Source organism: Ovis canadensis, chromosome 7, assembly GCF_042477335.2.
Source record: "Ovis canadensis isolate MfBH-ARS-UI-01 breed Bighorn chromosome 7, ARS-UI_OviCan_v2, whole genome shotgun sequence".
Taxonomy (NCBI): Eukaryota; Metazoa; Chordata; class Mammalia; order Artiodactyla; family Bovidae; genus Ovis; species Ovis canadensis.
The window spans coordinates 53,467,501-53,493,826 of record NC_091251.1 but is presented as its reverse complement, the minus strand read 5'-3'; the positions used below and the strand labels follow the sequence as shown (position 1 = coordinate 53,493,826).

The 26,326-nt window shown below is 46.9% G+C and overlaps 2 long non-coding RNA genes across 2 annotated transcripts; one reads left to right on the top strand and one right to left on the bottom strand.

Annotated features, from left to right (window-relative positions):
- Positions 1-557: 557 nt before the first annotated feature.
- On the bottom strand, positions 558-17,989 carry LOC138443566 (uncharacterized). Its single transcript, XR_011258202.1, has 3 exons — positions 17,536-17,989; positions 2,991-3,325; positions 558-1,802 (listed from the first exon to the last, which is right to left on the bottom strand). It is a non-coding gene; the product is annotated as an uncharacterized lncRNA (long non-coding RNA).
- LOC138443568 (uncharacterized) lies at positions 1,234-24,480 on the top strand. The gene is made up of 3 exons (XR_011258204.1): positions 1,234-1,764; positions 23,482-23,615; positions 24,207-24,480. It is a non-coding gene; the product is annotated as an uncharacterized lncRNA (long non-coding RNA).
- Positions 24,481-26,326: the final 1,846 nt, after the last annotated feature.

Genomic DNA, 26,326 nt, shown 5'->3' with positions numbered 1-26,326 from the left:
GAAGTGACTCTCATCACTTCCTTTGCCACTTTCCCTTTGTCCCAAACTCAGTCAAATGAACATTTCTAACTGCCAGGGAGGCTGGGAAATATAGTCATTGTGTGTGTCCAGGAGGAAAAACACAAAAGTCCAATGAACACAGAGTACTGTCTCTGCCTCAAACTTGCCAACCAACCAAGTTCTTCCAGTTTATGTTTCTGCCACAGGATATGGGATTTCCTATGTCTTTATATCCTCAATAATTAAGAGACATGGTTTTTGTTCAGATTTCAGTTGATCTGTGTGTGGCTTTGTTGTTTCTCTGCACCTGGTTCTCTCTTTGGAGATAATCTCACTGCCATTAGGCCCCTACCCTCAGGAGAGCCAGGACTCTGCACTCGGGAGTGCCTTCAGGAGAGCAGCCTGCATCCCTGTCCCCTAGGCTTGTTACTGAACCAAACTCGGGTCTGCTCGCCAAGTCAGCCTACTGACTGCAGGTTGTGGTGAAGGGAAGCACAGCATTCCTCACGGGGCACCAAGCAAGATGTCTAGGGCAGCTAGTGCTCCGAACTCCATGGTGGGTTTCAGGAAAGCATCTTTAAAATCCAGGGAAGGAGAGGAGTCACAGACCACGGGAGCAGCTTGTGCACAGTTCTCTGATTGGTTGATGGTGTGATAACAGGGCAAGATCCCATTATCAATCCCTAGGCATCAGTAGGTCTGGGGGCTGTGTGCTCATGGTCAAGTCGTTGATTTCTTCCATTTGGTGGGGATTTTAACACCTATAAAACAGCTCAGGAAATGTGTATCTGCTGCTATCATCTAGGTACTTCAGAGAGGAGCTATAGCAGAGGATATAGGGGAGGGGTCTGTCCTGGGAAGGCCCCACAGGGTCCTGCTCAGTTACTGTTCTGGGTCTTTTTTTTTTTTTCCTTTTTTTTTCTTGTTCTTTCCTCTTCCCTTCCTTGCTCTAGAAAAAGGTGTAGTGTGCAGGTGAAGACGACATGGTTGATCCATTCAGGGGACCCGCCCAAGCCTTGGCATCATGCCTGGCTCACTTGGGGGCACAGGGAACATATCGAAGCTCTGCATTTTCTGTGCCATCTCAGGTGCATTCCAGCTTATGATACATTTTCACAGGAAAAAAAAAAAAAGGTTAGAGAACGGAATTGGGAGGCAAAGACAACAGCCTGATGCTGACTTGGCACATGTACCTTGACCCAGTCGTCCAGTGGCTTGTCCTGAGCACTCAGCATTCCACCAGGATAATCTTTCCCCAGTGAGTGGTGGAAGTCAGGAGTAAACTGCTTAGAAATCACAGAGCGATGTCAATAAAACTGTGCAATGCCTGTACTTGTCTCTCTTCAAGTGAGTCCATGTTGCCAAACACCAGCACACAGCTGAGCTGTGGTTTGCTCCTTGTTTTGAAACTTGGTTTCCAGAGAGATTGCTCGTGAATGGCTTCTTGTTTGCATCTCCCTCTGGGAACGCTAGCTGGTGCCTGATGGTTGTCTGGAGGAGCAAGGTTTCTGATGAAGTCTTTGCAGAGTCTTCACAAAGCGTACTCGTCCAGTCCGTCCAGGAAAGTGAGCACTTGGGCATCAGCACGGCAGAGAAACACAACCCAAGCAAATCACAGACCTCCCAGGCAGGTGAAGTTTCTGGGCCTCGGCATTCTGAAAAGCTGAGGACAAGTTGTGTGTCTTCCAAGCTGCACACTCTGAACCCTTCCCCAAGAGGCAGCCATGGTCTCTGAAGGGAGATAAGAAGAGCTGGGCCTCCTGGGTGAGTGAGCCCCACCAACTGTAAGCCTGGCTTATGACCTAGAAATGGAAACAGGAAGTGGCTTAGAAATATAAAGAGTGCAGCCAAGGCAGGGCTGCAGTAGAAGCCTCCTCGGGACAGGAAGTATGCTGTGGGCAGAGGTGAAGCCTGGCATCTTTTCTTTCTCTCTATTACCATGATGCCCTCTAGAATCATGGCAGGGCTGGGCTGCCTAGATGTGGAGTGGGATGTCTTTCTGGGGGTGTTGTACAGGAGTGGCAGAGGGGGACAATTGTGGATCAGTGGTTTCTCTCCAGAGTGAACCATCTGTGGAATGCCACAGCCCCTTCCCAGCTCATCTCTGCATGTGGATTTGAGTTACTGAGAGGAGTTTTGCTAAACCTTATAAATCTAAACTCTTAAGGTGCTTTCAGCAAGCCCAATCAATCTGATGACTTTCAGTGATTCCTGGAGGGGTCTCTGGGTCCATGGGGGAAGGACTTCTCTGCACTTGTGACAAGAATCAAGTTCATTGTCAACCCTCGATTCCAAGGAAAGGAGCCTGGGTGAGGAGGCTGCTCCTGCTCTGGGCATGACCCTGGGGGATTCAGGTCACAGGTGGCTGATCCAGGTAGAGAAGAAGGTCCCATTCAGGGTTACTCCTCTATAGAATTCCTCCCAAGGATCCTCTTGGGACCAGTTTCTCAAATTGTGGTCCTTAGGCCACCAGTAGCAGATGTGGGGGTAGAAGTGGGGGCTGTTAAAAAGGCTAGTGCTTGAGTGGGCAGGACATGGGTGAACCTGTGGCTGATGCAAGTTGATGTTTGGGAGAAACCAGCACAGTACTGTAAAAACAATTATCCTTCAGTTAAAAATAAAGGAAAATTTTTAAAAAGGCTTGTGCTCGGCCACCTCTGCAGATCTGCAGAGTCTCAATTTCTCAGAGAAAGTCCTAGAAATCTTTTTTTCCAGAAGCACACCCTTCCCCAGGTTGACCAACATGGTGAAATTTAAGAACCTTCCTTTATACCAATCCAGGTCTCTTTTATGGTCCTTTTCATGAAAATAGTGTTTCCCTTTTAAACTTTTGTGACTTCTGAAAATGAAATCTGAAGCAGAGGGATCTACTTACATAAGAAACATCACCTGTGGCCTTAACTGCAGGTCTGGATTGTTGATTGTATCAGGGGATTGGAAGGAAGCTAAGTTTTGGGGATCAGGCTGCCCGGATCTACTTCTGCACTCACTTGTTGTTATTAAAGGTGCCACTCGGCTTTTCCTTCTCTTCTCTTTCTTCAAGGCAATGCACTTGCTGCCTTTGGAAGTTGTGTTCTTGGAGTCCTTTCGCATAGGGGCAACCGAAAGTAAATTTCTTCATGTTCCCTGATGGAGCAGGAGTGCATCCATAGATGTTTCCACAGAGAAAACACAGACCAAGGAAATGTCTAAAAGCCAAGGATGACATGATGAAGGCATCAGGAAAGCACCAGTTGCCCTTAGCACTGCTCACTCCGTGGTCCCCTTCAACTCTGGCCCTCTCAGAGTTCCTCTTGTATGAGTCTGTGGCTGGTAAAGCAGCTCTCTGGGGGAAAAAACAAAACAAAACAAAACAAAATAAACCCAAACTCTAATTTGTAGTATTTGCCAATTTCCACAGTGTCAATACTCCCACCATAGCAGCATTACTAATGGTTTAACAACTGGCTAACAAAATTCTTGAATATTTAACCAAAAGCCCTTTCAAACCAGAGGGAGACAGTAGCTAATCCTCTCAACCCTGCCCCAGAAAATCCCCACATCACATCAGGGGTGAATATCACTTTTGGCCTCTTACTCAGAAGTGGCTGAAGGACACCCAGGCTGTGATGACTGAATTTCTTCGTGGTGAATGTGGAAGGACAGGATTCAGTGGGGAATTCAAGTTGGAGATGAAGTCTGCATTTCTCCCTGGTGGCTCAGGAGTAAAGAATCCGCTGACAAGGTGGGAGAGGGGGGTTCAGTCCCTGGGTTGGGAAGATCCCTTGGAAAAGGGAATGGCGATCTAATCCAGTATCCTTGCCTGGGAAATCCATGAACAGAGGAGCCTAGTGGGCAAAGTCCACAGGGTTGCACGGAGCTGGACAGGACTGAGCAACTGAACTACCGCTGCACGGCTCCATCCTGGCCTCACCTCTCCTGGGCTGGAGCCTTGGAGGGAGTCGTGTTCTCAGGGCTGCTCGTCAGCAGTCAGCATTATGGTCTCTCAAGGCTCCCACCTCTCTCTCTCTTTCTTGCCCTCTACTTTAAAACCCTGTGCTCCTGTGCCAGAGCACAGACTGCTCATCCCTTAATTGGACAGGTTTTAAATGGAGGGTTTGGAAGTCCTGCCATTGGCTGGGTCCTACCTTTTGGCTTGGGTGGTGGAGAAATGGACTCTTTCTCAAAAAGCCAGCCTTGGGAAGCCTCCCTATCTGAGACCTCAAGGCTGAACAGCCCAGCTGATGGTTCCTTGATTTTAAGGGAGTCTTGAGAACGGCAGGGGTGGGGCAGAGTTCTCACAAAGCTGAGTGTGAGCAAATGTGCCCACAGCCTGTGGTGCCAGAGATCTCCCCTTTCGAGCCTGGGGATGACGTCAGAGCAGACCGAGGGGAAGATGGTGACCTACTTTTCCTCTCCAAAGACTGGGCAGCCGGCTACATTTTCAGATCTAAATCTCACCCACACGGCTTTCTGTTCCCCTGCCCTCCTGGGCGTGCTTCTGGCCAGAGCTGGCTTCCTAAAGCGGAGTTTGGTGTGGGTGTTCTCCTCAGAGAGGCTGGTTTGACAGCCTCAACCCCAACCCTCCCAGACCTTGGCGTGCATGCTCAGGCTACCCAAATCCTGGCAGGTGGACAACACAGGAGGAGCCAGTCTCCCCTGGTCTCAATCAGGGCTCTCAGTTAAAGAAGAGTCTCACTGGAACCAGCCTTGAGTCTGGAACCTCTCTAGTATTCTAATCACTCGACGGCAGTCAGTTAACAAATAGTTACTGAGGATCTATGAAGGGGTTTAGAACATGCCACTCCCAAAATATGCCACCTGTATTGATTGTTTTGAGCTGAAGTCACTTGAGAAATAGCAGGTGTAGGAAAGGCTCTCTGACCTCTCCCTTTCTGACTAAAAGCAGGTCACAAAATTTTCCCCCAAGAATGGTGACCTCTATGCACTAGGAAGAGAGAACATTCTTCTCTCCAGAGACTGGGAGAAGAGGCCCAGATGGACCTGTACAAACAAACCCACTAAAATGACATTTATCTTCCATAGGTTTCCTCCGTCTATTTCCTAGTCACTGGCCCACAGTTCACTGCCCCACGCCTAAGCCCCTTTGTCTTGTCACATCCCCACAATGTATTGTTTTTGTTGAAACGGTGTATAAACTTCAGGGCCCAACAGCTTCTTCAGGTCTTCATTTTCCTTTTGAAGATTCCTCTGTAGGTGTAAAAATAACACATAAAAGTGTATGCTTTTCTCCTGTTAATCTGTCTCACGTCAATTGAAGTCTTCGGGCCAGTTCCAGATCCTAAAAGGGTGGAAGGAAGTTCTTCTTCCTCTACATCAACTTCCAAGATGATGATGAGCAAGGGAGAGCCCCTGCTCTCGGGGAGAGGACAGTCTAGTTTAGAGGGAGGGTGGTCCTTACACAACTAACTTCAGCTAAAATTCAACAATGAATAGGAGGCAGACAGCTTTGAAGGAGACACACAAGGTGCAACAGAGGCATGCGACAAGGAGGCTAATGCAGGCTGAGAAGTCTGGGGAGAGTTCCTCGAGCAAAGGAGATTAAAGCTGAGACCTGAAGAGTGATTTAGGTGCAGTGGAACATGACATTGGGAGGGGAGATTCTGTGGGACAGAAAGATTTCGTGCTTCAGGAGCATCCTTTTCTCAAGTATGAGTTTGGGAATTTAGATGATAACTATCTTCCCTTCATATACAATGTGATGGCAGAAACCACTGTTTGCTCTCCCACATTCTTTCTTTTCTTAATAACACATTCCTAGTTTTCATTAAGTACATAGCTACCCAGAGAAAAGATTTTATGGCCACCTTACTAAGTTATTGCTAATGAGGTATAAGCAAAAGTAATGTGTGGAGTCTCTGAGGGGCCCTTTTCCTATTGTCTGGAATCTGGATGTGATGGCTGGAGGCTGAGCATCTAGCAGGGACCAAGAGGAGACATGTTAAGGTTGAGGGTACAGAATCTTAAGTGCAGCCTGGTTTCCTGATGACCGCAGGATTGCCATACCAGCTCTATATTGTCTGTCTGCAGACTTCTTTTGTGGCTAGGAGAATTAAGGTCACTATCTTTACAAAGCCTCTATTATTCGAGGATTCTCTATTATACGAAGCCAAATATAATCCTAAGGAACAGACACAACTGCCTTTATATATGTGCCCACAAATGACCTATTTTATTATGATGATACTGTCTCTTTCCCAGCCCCCTTTATCCCTTTCCCATCTCTTTGCCTTCACCTTTCCCCCTGCACCTCCTCTTTCCTGACTCCCACACCAGAGTTGCCTGACCTCAGTGTTTCTGCCTCCACGACTAACAGGCTCACAGCCCAAACGTCCTCGGAGCTCCTGCTGCCTTCCCCTCACAGCTGCCTGGCAAGAGTCCCACTGCAGAGAGGCCCCGGTGGGCCAGGGAAGTAGCTTCTGCTCCCCTTCCCAAGGAGGGGTGAAGAGTGAGAATAATCAGGCAAAGCTGAGAACGTGCTCTAACTCAGAGAAACCAGAAGAATGACTAATGAAACTTCCCTGCACTGAGCTTTTCAGGCTCTGCAGGCTTGAATTGGTCTGTTTGCCCTGCCTGCTAACTGGGTCCAGGAAGTCACAATCCAAAGGGAGAAGGGCTATGTGTCTGGTGATAAACACACCAGGGCTGTGTGGTGATAAACTCAGGGTCTGGCCAGGGCGAATTGCAGACCTCCGCCCTCGCCGTGAGGGGCAGATGAGTAAGGCCTCATGCGGGTTGGATTAGATCCCCTCCCCAAAATATGTTGACGTCCTAAACCCCCGGTATCTCAGAATGTGACCTTATTTCAAGATAGGATCTTTACAGGAGTAATAAGTTAAAATTAGGTCATTAGGATGGGCCCTAATCTAATGACTTGTGTCCTCCTAAAAAGGGCAAATTTGCAGGCAGAGAGGACACAGGGAGAATGCCACGTGGAGATGAAGTCAGAGATGGGAGGATTTCTACAAGCAACGGAATTCCAAAGACTGTCAGCCACCACCCGAAGCCATGAGAGAGGCCTGGGGCTGATTCTCCCTCCCAGCCCTCAGTTTTCAATAAGCAATAATCACACCTTGGGTGAATGTCATTGGCCACTGTCACAGCTTCTCACAGCCTTCAGAGGAAACCAAGCCCGCTGACACTTTTATCTCAGACTTCCAGCTTCCAGAAGTTTGAGATAATCCATTTCTGTTGTTTAAGCCACACAGTTTGTGGTACTTCATTAGGGCAACCCTAGCCTCTAATGTGAGGTCCCTTTAAGTGCCAGTAACAGAGGAGTCTGGTGACAGCACTGGGCTCAAGTGATTTCCCCGCTGCCTCTCATCGGAGTCTGAAGACATTAGGGCAGTTGGAGTCCCCTGGGTAATTCCCCTTGACAGAGACCCCAGGGAGTCCTCTCGCCCCTGCAGGCAGGCAGCCAGTGGCAGCTCAGTAAGCTCAGAAGGGGCTTCTCTGCTCTCCTCCTGGAGTCACATTACACAAGGAGGCTTCCCAGGGGAGAAGGGCTGACACTAACTGGCAAGGTCTGCCTGTGAATATCTATCTATCTGTCTGTCTATCTATCATCTCTGCTATTTTTTTCATTTTCCTGGAAGAAAAATCAGTATCTAGATGGATAATAATATTTCAAGATATATATTCTTTTCAGACACACACTAAAGTCTTTCTCTGTTGAATGATTCTGGTATGTGTACAAACACACACAGGAAAAAATTATATGCGGCCTCCCCTGCCTCGCTGTGTGCACACACACACCCTGTGCTTTGCACTGGGGGATTGGAAGGCAGAAGGGATGGGGGAAGAGAAACAAAGGACATGCAAAGGCTCTGCAGAAGCAACCCAGCCAGCCCAGCGACCACAGCTGGCTCCTACCATCTGCCCCCTGGTACCACCTCCTATCCCATAGTCTAGACTCAGGCTGCTTTGGGCACAGTGGGTATTGTGTGAAGAGATGAGGACTTATAGCTAGGAAGCATCTGTGTTGCTTCTTGTTCTGCTGATAGTCCTTTATATCTACCATATATGCCTCACCATAACCAGATGCTAACCCCATTGTTAAGAGGCTGATCTGGGACTCAGCAATTCACCCTGGGGGAGCTGCATGAGAAGCCATGAGATGGGGCAATGCCATTGTGCAAAGTCCCTTCTGTGTCCATGGTGCACAGCACACTGGTTATTAAGGTCCCAGAAGTCTGTGCTCAGTGGGCATAGAGATTGTTTCCTGGATAAGGAAATTTGTATTTCCTTTCTCGTTAATTCTACAGTAATGCTTTGAGTTGATTTTATAGCGTTGGCTACAAAGAAGATGATCAGATAATGAGGCAAAGGTATGTGGAAATTGAGGGAAAAGCCATTTGTAGAATACATATGGCGGCCTGCACTGTGCCAGGCTCATGGTGAACACAATATGGGCCTTGATTTTAGGGGCCTAAAGTCTAAATAGGAAGATCAAACTAAGCTCGTGGGAAACGAGTTGACAACTGATGTTTCTCTAAGCTCAAAGTGGCTTTATTCAGGATTTGCTGAGACCACTCTCTCTCTGTGGGAATGGGAAATGGGTATGGATTGTAAAAGTCCAGGTGATTGGCTCCAAAGGCTTGGCGAGTCTTCTCCACCCTGTCGTGGAAGGGCCCTGCCCTTTCTCATGGTGTCTCTGCACTCTCCATGCATTTGGCCCCTGCCTCTCTCTGTAACAAGCTCAGTTTCAATTCTCTCCTAATCTCAATTTACCCAAAGCTTCCACCTGCTCTGACTCTACCTCAAGGCATCTTTTGAGCCTTAACCACTATCCCAAGCAGTATATTCTTTCTGTATTTGGTAGTCACCTGGTGGTTCTTTCTACATTTGATTGGTCCAGCTCCTAGGCCTCTGTGAGCCTGGATTTGATTATCCTTGGATCCATTGCCATCCCTGAAAGTCCAGTCAGCTTTGGCCAGGAGTAGTGGATCACAAGACCACCTAAAGGGTTATGTGCAGACAGACACCTAAAACAAATCCAGTATGGGGCCTCTTGATTATAAAGTCAACCAAAGGTCTTAGGGAAGAGAAATTACTCTGAGCCAGAGAGAGTAGGCTTCCTGGGGCCATGACATGGCTGGGGTTTCAACACATGGCATTTGAGTCATGAGAGGGAAACAGCTGAAGTGAGCACTGTGGCAGATTGTAGCAGTATTCACGATTATGTTTCCCCTTCCTAGGGAGGGATTCCCCCAGATGACACCAGACTTGGCCATGTGATGCTTTTGCCAATAAAGTGTGAGTAAAATAGAATTATGTCATTTCTAGGCAAAAGATAACTGGACCATGGTTCTGCATGTTCTTATTTCCCTTTGCACTGGGAACACCACTGTCCCAGATAGGGAGGCGTCCATCAGCTTGGATCCCAGAATGAAACAACTTGGGGCAGAGCCAGAGCAAGGCCATGATGCATATATACATAAGGTAAATAAGATATAACCCTTGTCGTGTTAAGCCACTGAGATTTTAGGGTCATTTGCTACTTCAGTATAGCCTAGCCTAGACTAACGGATACCAAAGATCAAGTTGTGTCAGATAAATGGGAGAGAGAGAGTTGGAGGTGAACAAGTATTAAGAAGGAGAGACAGGAATCCGGATATCAGAAAAGGAAGGCTTAAGCAGGATAGCAAGAGAAGACCTGGAAAGAATCAGCGGACTTCAAGAGTTGCCTTGAAGGAAGAGGTACAGGGTTTTGGTAACAGGTTGGAATAGGGAATGCAGGAGAGTAAAGGGTAAATAAATACATAATCCTTTACTGACTAGCTTATCATAGTGAAGAGTTGGAAACATTTCAAGAAAAAAGATATCCTTTTTAAAAAATTTAAAGTAGGGTAGACATCCAGCTAGTAATCCCCAGTAGGCATTTCAGATTGGGGTCAAGGCTAGTTGGGCCAGTGAGTTTTTAGAAACTGGTATTTTGATCTGTAAACATCACAGGCTATGAGAAATGGAACACAGATACCACATTTGTAGAGAGAAAGCAATACTAGACGGACAGAAGGAAGAGGAGGGACTGAACCCAAGATCTTCTAGAAGCATCACTCCATCAACTTAGGGAAGTCCCAGGACTACTAAGTTGGCCCACCAGACATTTCTCATTATATGGTGGAGCAGGGCTCTCAAGTAGGCCTGGCATGAGATCTCCCATGGTATGGAGCCCATGGCAAGGCCTCCCCTACTGACCCTCAGTCACTGGACTATTAATGTGATGGAGCACAAGTGATTAAATGGAATCCAGAGATTATTTTTCACTTTTCAAACCTCATTCACATACATTGTCTCATTGATGTCTCACTAAAAAAAACCTCATAAAATATGTATTATCTCCGCAAAGCAGAGGCTGGGGAGAAGTTAAGGAACTTTCTGAGGCAGGACTCAAGTGACATGCTCTGGCTAGCACTCCACATCACCTCTGTGATTCCACCTCAGCCTTCTTCTGATAGGGCCTGGGATCACAACACATACCCAGGAGCCCCCATTTGGTGTCTTTGCAGTTTGGCTTGAGCACATTTCAAGACAAGGGGCAAGAAACCGGGTAAAACAATCATTTCTGAGCTCTGAGGAGCTCTTCCTTTCCAGTGAGTTTGGTAACTGTTTAGCCTCTGTCCTTGGAAGCTTTCCAGAAGCAAGACCAGGACTATCTTTAATACTAAGAGGAAAGCATGGCTTTTGCATTAAGAAAGATTTGCATTGGTTTTGGGGGGAAACTCCTAAAGCACATATTTGCATTTTCTCTTGCTTGTAGAGGTCACCTAAGAACTGGCCCTTCCCCAACTTTTCTATGGAATCTCCCTTTTACTGGAATGGTCTTCCCAGATCCCTCAAACTCCAAAAGCCTGCATCCAGAAGTTCCCGTGGGGAGGTTCTCATGATGGTAGCAGTGTGTGTGTAATTCTATTATATGCTCCTTGAGAGCAGTTGTTGCCATGTGAGAAGCACAATGGCACCCATTGTTCCATTGGCGGAAACTGACTTCTGGCTCCCACTTCTTCATTTTCTTTTACTTCCTGGTCTCCTTTAGAACACCAAGGAACAGCTGGACAGATGAGGTTTTTGGCTCACATATAATAGGTCCTAAGAACGCCTCCAGCCCTGCCCCAGCTGTACCAAATGAACTTGGCGCTATTTTGTACAGTAAGATGCCATGCTATTGCAGACCATGCGCAGCCCACACCACTGTCTCTAATGGACCCCGGAGAGCCAACCAGGCCCACCCCTATGGCTTGTCTGCTTCCAGCATTGAATTGAAAGTCTTCCCTAAAGGAAGGTGACAACTACATTCTTGTTAGATCTTTAAAACAAGAAGCTAGGATGTTTCCCGGGGAATCCCACGGATGGAGGAGCCTGGTAGGCTTCAGTCCATGGGGTCGCTAAGAGTCGGTCACGACTGAGCAACTTCCCTTTCACTTTTCACTTTCATGCATTGGAGAAGGAAACGGCAACCCACTCCAGTGTTCTTGCTTGGAGAATCCCAGGGACAGGGGAGCGTGGTGGGCTGCTGTCTGTGGGGTCGCACAGAGTCGGACACGAGTGAAGTGACTTAGCAGCAGTAGCAGGATGTTTCCCAGAAGCTCTGAATCTGTACTTCAAGGGCAAAAAAAAAAAAAAAAAAAAAAAGCATTAACCTAGTTTAGCTATATTTTAGGAAATGAATGCTGGGCATTGGAAAACCCGTTTTGCTTCCAGCTCTAGGTTTTCTGGAGAGAAAACAAGACAAGGCTCATTTCTGTACACAGGGTAGAATGCAGAGGATGGAGCCTGCTGCTTAAGAACCTGCAGTTTTGGACCCTTCAATGAATAAGTTTGTCAGAAAGAGCACTTGTGACCATATTCTGCTGAATATATGCATTTGTAGGATGTCTTTTGCTTAGGCCTCTTTCAAAGAGCCTTTTCTCCTGGTAGCGTGTATATGGCAGACAGAGTTAGACTGCCATATACAGGGTCCACCATGGGAGTGGATGGGGGTGGGGAGGCCATTTGGAATTCAGGCTCTATCTTTGTTGCAACCAAGACACCATTTCTATAGCTCTGTCAGGTTTGCAGTGGCCACATACTCAAAACTTCTATAAAGAGAGTTGGTGCTTTCAGGCAGCCTATGAATTGAAATTCTTTCACTTAGGCTTGGAAACACACTTAGTTCTGTGCTCAGGAGGTTCTTGCCCCAGGCCTCCATGGAAGCTCCTTCTTTTCTTATTCCTAATTTGCCACAGTTTCATCTCTTAAAGGGGTAGAGGACAAGGTCTTGTTGACTGGTAAGCTGGAATTTGCCCCCATCTCTTTCTCCCAAAGGGAAATGAAAACAACCAAGAAAAGAAGAAGAAGGGGAAAAAAAAGCCCAGTGTTTTTATCCACTCCTGCATAACAAATTACTCTTAAACTTAGCAGCTGAAGCAACGAACATTTATCATCTCACAGTTTCTGAGTTAGGAATTCAGGATGGTCTCTCATGAGATTGCAGTTCAGCAGTTGGCTGGGGACTGCAGTTATCTGAAGGCTCAACTGGGGAAGGATCTGCTTGTAAGCTCAGCCATATGCTTGTCAGCAGAACTTCATTCCTCACTGGTGGTTGGCCAGACTTCAGGGCCTCACGAAATGAACATCTCATAGCCTGCCTGAGTGTCATGACATTTTACTTTTTTCATTCCCCAAAGAACTGTTTTAATTTTAAAAAGCTTAAAAACACAATGACAATGAAGCACTGATTGTGCCTTAGGCACAGTCTCAAATCAGTGCTGACTTAAAACTATGTCCTCTCTTTCCAAGAAAGAGAAAGCAGAGAACAAAGTTCAGCCTACAGTGAGAAGAGAAAGAAAGAACAAAAAGAAAACCAAAACGGTGCTTCCCAGCAGCTGAGATTGTTCTTTGTTTTCAGACTGCACCCATGGAAATGCTTATTCTTATATGAGTCTTTTCTTCACAACCTTTACTTTTTTAAAAACTGCAATCTACTGAACAAGAGATGCCACATTTTCACTGACAGGACAGCCACTTCTGTGCAGTTTTTGCTTTCTCAGTGTGGGTCCTCCTTCCCTGAAAGTGTAGAGAGAGCAAACTGACACCTGCAGGGCCCAAAGCCCCAGGACTGTTTCAGCTCCATCTGTAGAGCAAGGTGGAGGATTTGCTACATTTGTGCTTCAAAGATACAGCTCACGTTCGTTGTCCTTCTCAGCTGGCAAGCTGTTCACAAAAAAAGCAAACTTGATCCTCTCTATGTGATGGCAAAATTTGATGGCAGGGCTCAATTTTAAGTTCATATACTCTTTTTATCAAGATTTATTTATTTTATTTTTGGCTGTGCTAGGTATTTTTCCTGCATGGGGTTTTATAGTTGCAGCAAGCAGGGGCTACCCTCTAGTTGCAGTGTGCAGGCTTCTCAGTGTGGTGGCTTCTCTTGTGGAGAGCATGGGTTCTAGGGTGTGCAGCTCCTGGGCTCTACAGCATAGGCTCAATAGTTGTAGCGCACAGGCTTGGTTACTCTGCAGCTTGTGGGATCTTCCCAGATCAGCAATGGAACCCATGTCTCCTGAATTGGCAAGTGGATTCTTTACCACTGAGTCACTAGGGAAGCCCAGTCCATTTACTCCTGAGTGATGGTAAGGGTAAGGAGCAACAGGGCTTGCCCATCAATTTCCTGGTCTAGGAATGTGGCAGCTGACTTCCCCCAGAGCAACTGATAGAAGAGAGAGAGGAAGGAGAGCCCAAGGTAGAAGCCACCATATTTTATAACTTAATCTCAGCAGTGACAACCCATCTCATCTGCTATACTCTTTTATCAACTAGTCAAGTGTCTTTTGTAAGTCTGCATCTCTGCTCTTCATCTCTGGGTCCTTTCTGTAAAGTGTTTGAACTAATATGGTCTTTAAGTTTTGTGAGGTCTGTGATTCTAGTCATTTGAGGTTAATGACGAAAAGAGTGAAGACGGAAAAGAGGAGGAAGAGAAAGGAACTTGGGTCTTGTGAAACAACCCCAGGACCTAAGCCCTTGAGCTGACTCTAGGCCCAGAGTGGAAAATGGAAGGAAATGGGAATGGGAGGCTCTAATCTGATAGCTGCTACCCTGTTTCCCTGACATATTTCTGTGCAAGTGCCAAACAGAGATAACCGAGGCTTCTCTGCTCCTGGAGAGAGAGCTCCCCCAGTTTCCAGAGCTGGTACTTGTTTGCATGTAAATAGATGATGCTTCTTTAGTGTGTAAATGTGTTTCAGAGGGGAGTGCAGCCACCCCAGTACCTGTCTCCTGGGGAGAAGCTCTTGAGACCATCCTTGCTTCTTATTTCACATCCTGCCCAGCCATTTCAGACTCTTTCACCCATGGGTGATGGAGCCACTGAGCTTTGGGGAGCATGTCACCCAGTAGGCAATGGAGAATCTTGATGTGGGAAGGCTTTCAGCTTTTCACTATTGAGTATTAGGTTAACTGGACTTGTCATAAATAGCTTTTATTATGTTGAAACAGATGTTCTGTCTGTACCCATTTTGGGTTTTGTCATGAATGGATGTTTAATTTTATCAAATGCTTTTTCCACAGCTATTGAGATGATCATGTGGGTTTCATCTTTTCTTTAGTTGATGTGGTGTATCATATTGATTTGCATCTGCTGAACCATACTGTGACCCTGGGATGGATCCAACTTGATCACAGTACGTGATCCTTTTTATGCATTGTTGTATTTGGTTTGCTAATATTGGGTTGGCCAAAAAGTTCATTTGGGTTTTTCCATAACAGTGTCTGAGAAACCCCAAACAAACTTTTTGGCCAATCCAATATTTTGTTGTGACTGGAAATCTTGATGTGAAAGTGTCCTTGAAAGTCTCTGATGGGGTTGGTCCTGCTGAAAGAGCAGAGCCAGGCTTCACTCGTTGTCAACTACCTACCTTTCTTTGGGTTCAGCCCAAGAAAATAACAGTTTCTCAGAACCAGATACATGACCTTTTGCAATTTTTGAGCTGAAAGACATGTTCTCAGAGGTGAATTATCTACTTCAGTAACTGTCTTGGGCATTCTCTGGAAGCTCCCAGACTGCATGATTACCCGTGTAATTTCTTGGCATGGTTGGTGACGCTTGAGTCATTCCAGGAAACATCCCAGGTGTTTATTCCCAAATGCTGAGATTTATTCCTCAAGTTTTGAGCTGTTCCTTCAGGAAAGCTTTCAGTTTTGTGGTTCTCATTATAAAACCAGAAAATTTAATTGCTTCAGGAAGCCCCCAGAGCTGAGTGGAAAGTGTCTAAGACTGTCAGACCCTCAAGCAGAGCACCTATTCTTCTGCAGAACTGGGGCCAAGCAGAGGAGCAGTTGGGTTCTGGTTAAGCCAAAGAGACTAAATGCTAAGTCCTCAGCAAGCTCTCTTTCTGAGAAAAATTAGGAAAGCCTGTTTGGAAAGAAAGAGCATTATCTAAACAGCCAGGCTATAATATCAGGAGTTGCATTCTACTACACTGAGAACATCCCTCCCGACGTTTCAGACAAAAGGTCTGGAGCTGTCTGCAGCCATTTTAATTGACTTGGGATGAAGTAAAGATTGTGTCTCCACATTGTGAGTCATATGGCTCTGTCCCTTGGACCAGAGCCACCCTAGTGAAGACCCGTTTCCCTACCCTGGATAGAGCTCCCTAGGACAGAGACTCCTCAGCTGGCCAAGCTCCTCCCAGATTCAACACACACCTTTCCTTCTTCCATTCTCTTCCCTTGTTGTGCCTCCTTTGGTCTCAAAAGGCCAATAAGTATATTCCAGATTTGGGGGTTTGGAATATTCATAAAACAAGAATCTGAGGCATAAATGGGGTCTCATAGATTATCTAGTTCAACTTCTCCCCTAATTAGGAAATCTTCAAAGGTCTGGCCTCTGGGAGACACTTTGTGACAGGGACAGCACTATGGCACAAAGCAGCCCATTCTCTGGGAGGCTCTGGCCTGGCAGCATCCATTTTCATACTGACTTGAAGCTGAAGTCTCTCTAACACTCATGTTGACTCTAGGGCAATCTGGACTATAGCAACTTCTCCTGCATAGCAGCCTTTCAAATATTCAAAGGAAATATCTAGGAAGCAGAGTGACATTGTGACCAGAACATAAAATCTGGATCTGGATTGAGTCCTGGGTCTGCCGCTTTTGGTTGTGTTTGTGATTTTGAGGAAGTCCCTTAACCTCATCTGCAAGTGGGGTCAGTCCCCACTGGATAGAGTGGTGTGCTAGAACCAGAGTGTGTCTCCTCTTCCTCTCTGCCCTGTGGTCTCATGCTGGCTGCTTAAAATGAGCCACAGTGGGAGTATTTACACCATAAACATTGGCAAATGCTATAAATTGGGACTTCTTATTGGCTTATGTTTTGTTTTACCAGCATATCACTGACCATCTCTCAACTTAGTGGTAAGGATCAATTAAGATAGTGCAAGTAAATATCCTGTGTGAACTATAAAGTCTATAGAAATAATAAAGATTCTTTATCTTGATAGACTGTTACAAAACAGCCCCCAGTGAATCACGCTCCTGAAGTCATACTGCTGCATGGCCCATTTCCACACCATATCTGGGCTGCTCTCATGATGTGCTTGGTTCAGTACCAGTGTGACAGAAATTCCAGTCCTGGGCATTCAAAGCTTTGCAGCTTCCACTTTTACCATCTTACCATCCTGAGAAGTCATGAAGCCTGGGCTACCCTCCCTGCGGATGAGAGGCCACGTGGAGAAGGAAGATGAACGAGCATGCTGGGGACAGGGGTGTGGCCAGTCCAATCATCTCATTGAAGGAGACAGACATGTCAGTGAAGCAATCGTGGCTCCTTCAGCCCGAGTAATCTGCCAGCTGGCTGCGAATGCATCAGGGAGCCCAGCCCACGCCACTGCACCACATGGGGTAGGGAAAATCTCTCCAACCCAGACTGCAGAATTGTGAGCAAATGACTGGCCGTTGTTGGTTTAAGACACCAAGTTTTAGGTGTGGTTTCTACACAGTGACAGATGACTTATTATAGTTATTATCCCATCAGGCCCCTCCAGGTCTTCTCTTGTCCAAGTCAAACTTTCCCAGATCTCTGCCTCGTCCTCTGGCTGGGCTCCATTCACTGGTCCTGGGATGGACATGGTGCAGGCTTCCAGTGTTCTGACTGTGCAGAGGCTGGGCGGTCCGCTCTCTGTTCTGGACCCTAGATAATCATCACAGCCAGAGGGTGAGCCAGAGCTCCTGGCACTCTCGCCTCACTCTGTGAGCTCATTCTTAGCCTTTGCAGTCAACCCAAGCCCCCAGGCTGTGAAACTACACTCTCCTATCCTGACATCTTAAAAAAAAAAACAACAACTAAGTACTCAGTTTATAGTCGCACCATTAAACTGACCGTTTCACTTTCAACATTGTTCTTTCAGTCTTTCAAAATCTGGGCTCCAGTTTGAGTTTAAAGTTTTCCATGACTATAGCATTTCCTTCCATGCACACTTTCGTCCCCACGCCCAAACACACATACATCCAGATGCCCATACATCAAACACACAAAAGCACATGTGCGTAACGACAGAAACTCACTGCGGTGTTCGCAGCAGCTGCCAGGTCCTCCTAATAGTCACGAAGCTTCACAGCCAGCCTTCTGCCCACTTTTCAGTCTCATTTTCTCGTCATGCCTCTTTTCAGTAACCGAATCCCCAACTCTCAACTGTGGCACAACCAAGGAGCGGTTATTTTTCTCAGATGACAAGGTCTGAGATAGGGCATCCAGGACTAGAGTAGAGGCCCCGTGGTGTCATCAGGGATCAGGCCTCCGTGGCCCTGCTGTGCCACCCTCGTGGTTTCTAGATGGCTGATCCACCCTAAACTGTTGCGTATGGGATCCAGGCAGGAATGAGGCAGGAAGGGGAAAGGCAAATGGCCAGGGACACAGAGCCTATTCCCTTTTACTGAGAAAATGACAGCTCTCCTAGAGGCCCAGCCCAGGAGACGTCTAGTTACATTCATGGGCCAAAACTGGGTCACGTGGTCAGCCCAGCGATGAGGGCATCTGGGAAGGTGAATACTTGTACCTGGGCACATCGCCACCCTGAAAAAAAAAAAAGAGCTAGGGTTCTGTCAATAAGAGAGAAGTGGAGAATGAATAATGAGTTGGGACATAGCAGGGTTTGCCACATTCTCCCACACATACTACCAGTTGTCATCTTCGTGCGCCAGACACATGCCAAGTTTATTGAAATGAGGTTATAGGAAGTGAAAAGACATGGCAAATTGCAAAAAATAGCCCTAAATTCCTCCCATTCCTATGTAGATAACTTTTTCCAACAAGTGTAGAGCTGGTCCTGTGACTTACTTTGACCAGTAGGATGTAGCAAGAGAGGTGCTCTGTGACTTCTTGACTCACACCCTGAGGCTTGTCAGCTTTTATTCTCACCCCACTAGAACTCAGTTCTACAGATGAAGCTAGACAATCTGGTTCAAATTCTAGTTCTACCTCTTAATAGCTGCGTGGCCTTGGGAAAGCAGCTTAACTTATCTGTACCTCAGTTTCTTCATTTTTATCAGAGGCAGTCATGGAACCTAAATCATAGGCTTTCTTTAAAAAACAGGATTCAATAAGTTACTATCTGTGACCTGCTTAGAACAATGACCAGCTACTTAAGTGCTGGATTCCAAAGACAACATCTTGCAGCTCTGAGACACATGCCCCATGTGGGGCCAGCATTCTTTACTAGGTTTGATTTTCAGAAGTAGAGAAAAGAAGCTCTTTTTTTTTCTACTGGGATTTCTAAATTGAGGCTTCTGGGGGCCATGATCCTCGCCACATGGCCGAGGCATCTCTGCTGAAAGAGAATGAGGGCAACAGACAAGCATATGTGGAAACAAGCAAAATGGGGAGCAGGGGAGAGTCCTGCGGGCTGGAACGGCCATTCCTGTGGCTCCTGCTCTTCTTAGGTGCAAATTCAAGGGTTGCAAATTCAAATGCCAACAGGAGCCTGGAGATCCAGTGTGGAAAAGTCACTTGGTGGCAAAGGGCACATTGAGAAATCTCCCTCCACTGTTAGAAAAACAGCTGCATGGGCTCAGGATCGATAGCACCTGGCTGTGTGCGAGGGACGACATGGGCATAGAGGGGACTTCAGAGAACATTGTCCCACCCCCCACCCATTCTGTGTAACCAGCACAGACAATTTCGCCACAAGAACCCAGTTTAGAATATCCTTTGATTTTTTTTTCCCTCCAAAAGAAGCTATAAATCTGTGACTCTCCAGTCTATTAACACTGGATCAAATATTTTTTACAATATTGTGCAAGCGAACATGTCCCCAGGTTTGCCAGTTGTCACCACAGTGGTTCAGCCCCAGCATCTCCCCGTGGAATCTGAACAGAACCAGCATCCTGGCACTTCAGGTCTGGGTCCAACCTCTGGCAAATGGCTCCACTGAACGTCAAAGCTGGCTCTGTGTAAAAGGATTTCCCCGCAAGTCTGATAGATCAATACGTTCCTCGCCACTGTCCTAAGCTCCTCTCTTTGGCTTCTTCCCTCCTTTCTGTTTGGAGGCAGGGGTTGTGGTACTGATGGAGGAGGCCTGCCCACAAAAGGTAAACCCACAGCAGTTGGGTACTCTAGTGTGGCTTGGGTTTTCATAGCTCCTGTAGCTGGAACCTCAGTGCCCAGGGCCTGCAGCAGGAACACTCATGGCCAACCTGGCAAATGACAGAGAAGGAGACTCTTCTAGAAGTCTCTGCAGCAGCCCATGGTGGTAACCATCAGAGAGCTCTGCTTCTGTGTAGCTGAATCATCAGCTCTGCTCTGCTGAAGCATCACCACTTAGAACCAGACACAGTAGGGAGATATGGCTACTTCAGTGTGGCCAAAGCAAGGAGGGATGTGGGGCTCTCCTTGGAAGCCTCTTCTCCTGTGCTCTTCTCCTAGAAATTAGGAAGAGAACCTCTTGTACCCTCTAGCTATTGTTGGTGCAGACAGAAAAGAATTAAAAGGTAGTTCTCCAAGAAATACTCCAAAGGTTTTAGAGACAGGAGTTGTTTCCACGTGCAAATAAAAAGAGATCCTCAGACTCCTTTCAGAGTAAAATTAGATGAGAGAGGAAGCAAAGGAGATGAGCAGTTAACTCCCCATCCCCACTGGGAGAATCTGGAGAGGCTTTATTGGATGCAGCTTCCAGAGGCTTCCCTTGAGGACCTAGCAGCATCTCTGTCCAGGGGACATACATCTGACTTCATTCACCTGGTGACTCTGGGGGTGGGGGTGGCCCAGTAAGAGGCCAGATGTCTCTCTTTTTTTTAATATACCAGTAATACATTATTAAATTATTTATTTATTTATTTGTGTTTTTGGCTGTCCTGGGTCTTGGTTGCTATGCACAGGCTTCTCTCTAGTTACGGCAGGCAGCAGCTATTCTTCGCGATGCACGTCCCATGTGCCCTGTGTTGCCAGGTGAATTCTTAACCACTGGACCACCAGGCAAGTCTGAGGCCAGATATTTTTGAGTGGTCTCACCAAGGCTGACTTCCCGTCGTTTATCAGACTAAAGAGTTTCTGGGGTTTGAAATGAGGTTTGCAAATGTTGAGCCCAGAATAGAGAGATTAAGGCTACGTTTGGAACCCTCTAAGGTTTTACTCTAATTTAGAATCAGCCAGGATATTAGCACCTGGGCAGGAGGCTGCTCCTTGGCTCCCTCCGCTCCTCTTGATCTGTCTAATTCCATCACACAGAACCTGGCTGCTCAGAGAATGCTGCTGGCCTGAACTGGAGTCAGAGGCACCGGAAATGAGTGCCTTTGCTCATCTGCTCGTTCAGTCAGTGCTTCTGCGTGCTAGGCACGGTGTTGCTGGAGTGGCTGCAGGCCCCCGTGGGAATTCCATGTGAAGGGCACTCCTAGAGTTGTGCCACTCAGCATAGCCCTGGACTCACACCCCTCCTCCACTGGAGCGGGACCCCCAGCTCATGGAAAACTGGAAGCTGACAATGGGCCCCAGGGGTGCATACACTTGCTGCTGAGGAGACAGCTTCACAGGGGATCCAGGCTCGAGTCAGGGGGATTCAGCCCACCTCTTTCCATGATCTAGGGGAATGTCTAAGTGGAGCTGGCTAACCATCCCAACAATCTAGACTCTTAATTTCTTGACATTCCAGCAGCATTCCTATAATTCCAGCAATATTCACCTGCTCTGTATCTTGATCACCTTTTTCCCAGGGTCTCAGCCTGCTTTTTCCTTCAACCTCACCATCTCATTCCCTGTCTTCTGCCCTGCCACCTTTCGCTGCTTTTTGAGACTCTCCCAATCCCCCTTCCTGGCCCTTTTATTTCTGCTCTATACTTCCCCATCCCCTCTAACTGCACCCACTAGTGGTATGAGGACAGTTGGACCCCTGGAGCTATGCTTTCCAGCATGTTCAATTCTTTGCACACTATGTCTTACCTCTACCCCTACCAGGGAAATCTCAGACACAGATTCCTGGTTTCCAACTTTAGCTGAGTCCTCAGATCCTTTAAAATGACTAATGACACTGGAAGGAGGATAAGAAGGGTGAGAAGTCCAGTGGTGGGAATGGATGAGCTCAGTCAGACACAGAAGGAAGAAGGGTACGTGCTCAGTGCGTCAAATGTGGCAGAAGGGCTGGCTGGAATGAGAACTGAGAAAAGGTCTTTGGGATTGACCATTACATCTCTGATGACCTTGGAAGGGAGGTGGTACTATTTCTGCAGAGGGTAAATGCAGAAAGCAGACTGCAGCAGGCTGAGGAGTGAATGAGAGGTGAGGAAGTAGACACAGAAAAAGGAACTTCTTTAAAGGAATTTGGCTGGCAAGGGGAGGAGAGTTATTAACAGCCTGAGTAGAAGTGAGGTTCTGAGTACTGGAGGCAGATGAACCTGAAGTGAGGCCTAGTTTCATCACTTGGCAATTGCTGGAGTTTGGGAATGAATAGCACAGAATTCCTTGAAGCCTCAGTTTCCTTATCTCTAAATGGAGAAGGTATCTCATACTTTGTTGGGTTGGTGTGAGGATTAACCAAGATAAGGCAGACAAATCATCATGCAATTGGCATATAGTAGGTACCCAGATCACCACCTTTGTCATATTTGCAGTATGGGAAGTAGCCGGCAGAGAAGGACAAATGAAAGATTCTGGAAGGGGAGGTAATTGGCAAGGCATGTCCAAGAGGGGTGGGAGAGATGAGGTCAACCTCCAAGAAAGAAGAGCAACAATTCTTCTGAGACCAGGAGGGAATGAAAAGATAGGGGAAGGTGCATATCAAATTTTGATGTGCAGGGGTCTGGAAATTGTGATCTGAGAATGATGTTGCCTTTCTTCAGTTCTCCAGCCTTCCTCTCCACCAGACCATTCAACAATTTGAAGAAAGATTCAAGTCCATAAATTAGCTAAACACCAGTGTTTTCTCATGTGGTGTGGTTTCACACAAACACCTGAGGGATCCTTCTAATATATTAAAGTTTCTTTTAAAGTGTGGACCCAGAACTGAGCCTAAACATTTCAGATATGGCCTTGCCCTGTGACCAGCCCAGAGGGCCCCCATCTCCGTCTCTAGACACTTGTGACTCTGCCACCACTGCCAAAGGCTGTTCAGTCTTCCAGATGCTGGGTCACCTCTTGGTTTACACTGAGCCTGCAGTCAAACAAAATCTCTAGGTCAGTCTCATACACAGCACCACTGAGACAGAATTCCTTCTTCTTTTGTCATTTTTCCCTCCTTTTAACCACTAAGTACAAGACTCTACTTTGATTCCTGTAAAATCTTATCTTCATTTTGACCCATCCTTCTAGTCTTTTGCATTCAGTTCCCCTGGCCCCAGAGAAGGAAGTTATATCTCAGACCTGTCAGGTGACCCAACCCCATAAACACAAAGAGTCCTTGTTAATTGCAGCCAAGTGGCTCTGATTTCCCTGGGGACAGCCCAGGACTGTGCAAAGATACCTCTGGGTCTTCTGAATGCCCATGAGGATGTGCTCACCTGGGCCAGGATATGTAAGACTTCTTTGGAGAAGTGGGCCCCTCCCTGCGAACTTGAGACACAGCTTTCAGAAAAGGTTGTGAGTAACATCTACTTTCAAGTTCAAAACCACTCTTGGTAAATGAAACTAATTGTACAGAAAGTCAATACAAATACATACTCTTCCTGGTATCAAATGGAAGCAAGATTTCCAGACAGAACCTACTGATGCTCAATAAATGCTGAATAAACAGAGAATGAATAAACGAGCCAACAAAAGAATGAGACATGAATGTGGATGATTTTGAAGCCCCCACTGATGTCAGCTATGGTTTGCTGGTCGCACACACTTGCTGTATGGTGGGGAGGACAGTGGCCCTAGGGTAGGGATAGTACTGCCCAACATACAGACCTCAAGGACTGAGCCCAGAGATCAAAGAGCTGTCTTGGGACAGAGGGGTGGGCTCTGGGAACAACTGGTTTTTCCCCAAGTCTTCTGGCATCTTATTTGCTCTCCCATGGGCATTTTGGGCTGCCCTCTCTCCCCAGCCTCATCATGGATCCTGGAAAGAGCTGAGGTGAAGAGTAATGCAAAACGAAACAGCCATTTTGAAAAGCCAGCTGTTTCACTCCTACATTCCCAAGAAACCTTTGATGTAAAACCAGTTCTCGGGAAGCGCCACGTGAGTCACAGCTATCGCTGCTTTCATCAGCACAGAGTGCAAGGGACGGAGGGAGTTGGGAGGAAACAAATGCAGTTGTCCTCATTTTAGAGAGAGGTGAACTGAGGCAGAGGCTCAACGAGGGGGTGGGAGGTGACAGGGCAAACAAAAGGCACCACTGTTGCTGTTTCCAAAGGTCTGTCTGCAACTCCCCATGCCCTGGCCCACGTGAAGCACAGCGAAACCTCGGCATCTCTTCCAGGAGGCAGACATGGGGATTTAGAAACCAGTCTCTTCCAAGACACTTACAAATGCAGGAAGCAGGATCCCAGCATCTCTTGATTGTTTTTTATTTTGTTTTGGTAATTGACATGAATCCCTCAGGGGCTTCCCTCGTGGCTCAGATGGTAAAGCGTCTGTCTGCAATGCAGAAGACCAGGGTTTGATCCCTGGGTTGGGAAGATCCCCTGGAGAAGGAAATGGCAGCCCACTCCAGTATTCTTGCCTGGAAAATCCCATGGATCCCGGAGCCTGGTAGGCTACTGTCCATGGGGTCGCAAAGAGTTGGACATGACTGATCGACTTCACTTTCACTTTTCCCTCATGGCTCAGATGAAAAAGAATCTGCCTGCAACGCAGGAGACCCTGGTTCAATCCCTGGATTGGGAAGATCCCCTGGAGAAAGGAATGGCTACTCACTCCAGTGTTCTTGCCTAGAGAATTCCAATGACAGAGGAGTCTGGTGGGTTACAGTCCATGGGGTTGCATATTAATAAACTCCTTGAAGGCACGAATGGTATCTTCTTCATCTCTGTGACAACCCATGGCCCTTAGAGCAGTCCCTTATATATAATAGATGTGTAATAAATATTTTTAAAAAGAGTAATGATGACCATAAGTGCTTTTCTCACCCAGAAATACTCAGGCTCATATTCTATTACTATTTACTGAGCTCCTTTCAAATGCCAACCAGCATTTTAAGCACTTTGAAAATGTTAAGCAGTGAGTAAGGAGGTTGAGTTTCTTCCCTAAGATGGTTGCCTTTTGTTAGTGACCAACCGATGTGGCTACAGCTCTCCTGAGCTGCAGAAGGAGCTCGGGGATCCAACAACCTTGTGTGGAAATCCACAGTTCACTTATTCATATCAAACGATAGTGAAATACAGTAAGAATCTCTTCCACCTTATTTTCTTCACTAAGAAAGCTGCCATTGTGTAATCTCAGCTGAGATGGTGTCAACTAGGGACACAGCTCCTTTGCCTGTTCTCTGGCTCTGGGAGTTTTCTCAGATGTTTCTGTGGATCTAATGCCATCCTAAGTCCAGTGTCCTTGAGAAGCTGAGGTGGGATTTGAGTCCTTACTCTTGAAGAACAGTGACCCCTGAATGATCAGGACAGATAGCGATGGGGAAGGTTTCCCTAGGTGGTCCCAGGCCATTTCTTAGCATTTATAACAGGAGGAAATTACACATACAACTGATACAAATGGAATGAATTATTCTTTTTCCCAGTGGCCCTTGTTACCAAACTGAACTTGAGTCTGCTTGCCAAGCAGCAAAGCCAATTTACTGACACCAGGTTGTGATGAAGGAAAGTGCAGCATTTATTGCAGGCACCAAGCAAGGAGAAAAGGCAGCTCAAGCTTAGAAGACCCTAACTCCGGGATGGCTTTCAGGGAAAGATTTTTAGGCAACATTTGTAGGAAGGGCTGCAGAGTACATGACTTTCTTCTGATTGGTTGGTGGTGAGGTAACAGGCTGGTGTTCCAGGAATCTCAATCATCAAACTTCTGGTTCCAAGCAGTCTGGGGTTTCAGCTCATAGTTACCATTCTCCACCTTGGGAAGAAGGGGGGGCAGGGGGAGGGGAGGAGGGGCTCAGTGTCTGCAAAACAAGATTGTTACGTGTATCCCCTAAAGAGGAACTTGGGCTCTGTTTTACAATCATTACTTTTCTTGCTTGACTGCTTTTCCTTTGTTTCTGCATTCCCTCATTCATTGTGCCTACTTTTTGGAACTCAGTGAAGGCTAGGAGGCTATCAGGCTTTTTCTAAAACTAAGACATGGGGAACACGTGGGGCTTTTGTACCTGGGAAGCCCCCACAGGGTCCTTCTCAGTTTCAATCCCCATCTTTTCTTTGATACTCCTCAACCCTGAGGGGATCAGGGAGGTTGGACAGGAAAGGGGAGCCCCATCTAGGGCCCAAGAGTGGACTCTTGTCTAACACTCAGAAATGAATCATCCAAGCAGCCACATGTGCTGAGAAAGTAAGAGACTTTATTGGAAAAGGGCACCTAGGTGGAGAGCAGGAGGGTGAGGGAACCCAGGACAATTGCTCTGCCACGTGGCTCCTAGTCTCAGCTTTTATGGTAATGGGGTTAGTTTCCAGGTTGCCTCCAGCCCGTTATCTTGCTTGGTTCACAGTCTGACTCAGGGTCCTTCCTGGTGGCATGCATCTCTCAGCCAAGATGGATTCCAACAAGAAGGACTCTGGGAGGTTGGCCATCTCCTCCCTCTTTCAGCCCTTCCCAAATTCTCCAGTTTAGTTTTCAGGCAGCAGCACCTATTCCTTATTGGGACCTCCTGTCGTGAGATAACTCAAGCAAGCAGGCCTGGCCAAGGCAGATGGTTTCTGTCAACAGCTCCCTAACAGAGGACCAGGAAAGGGAATAAAGTTTTGGATAGAGAGGTTAATCAGTAACTCAGCAGGGGAACTCAGTTTTAGGGGAACTCG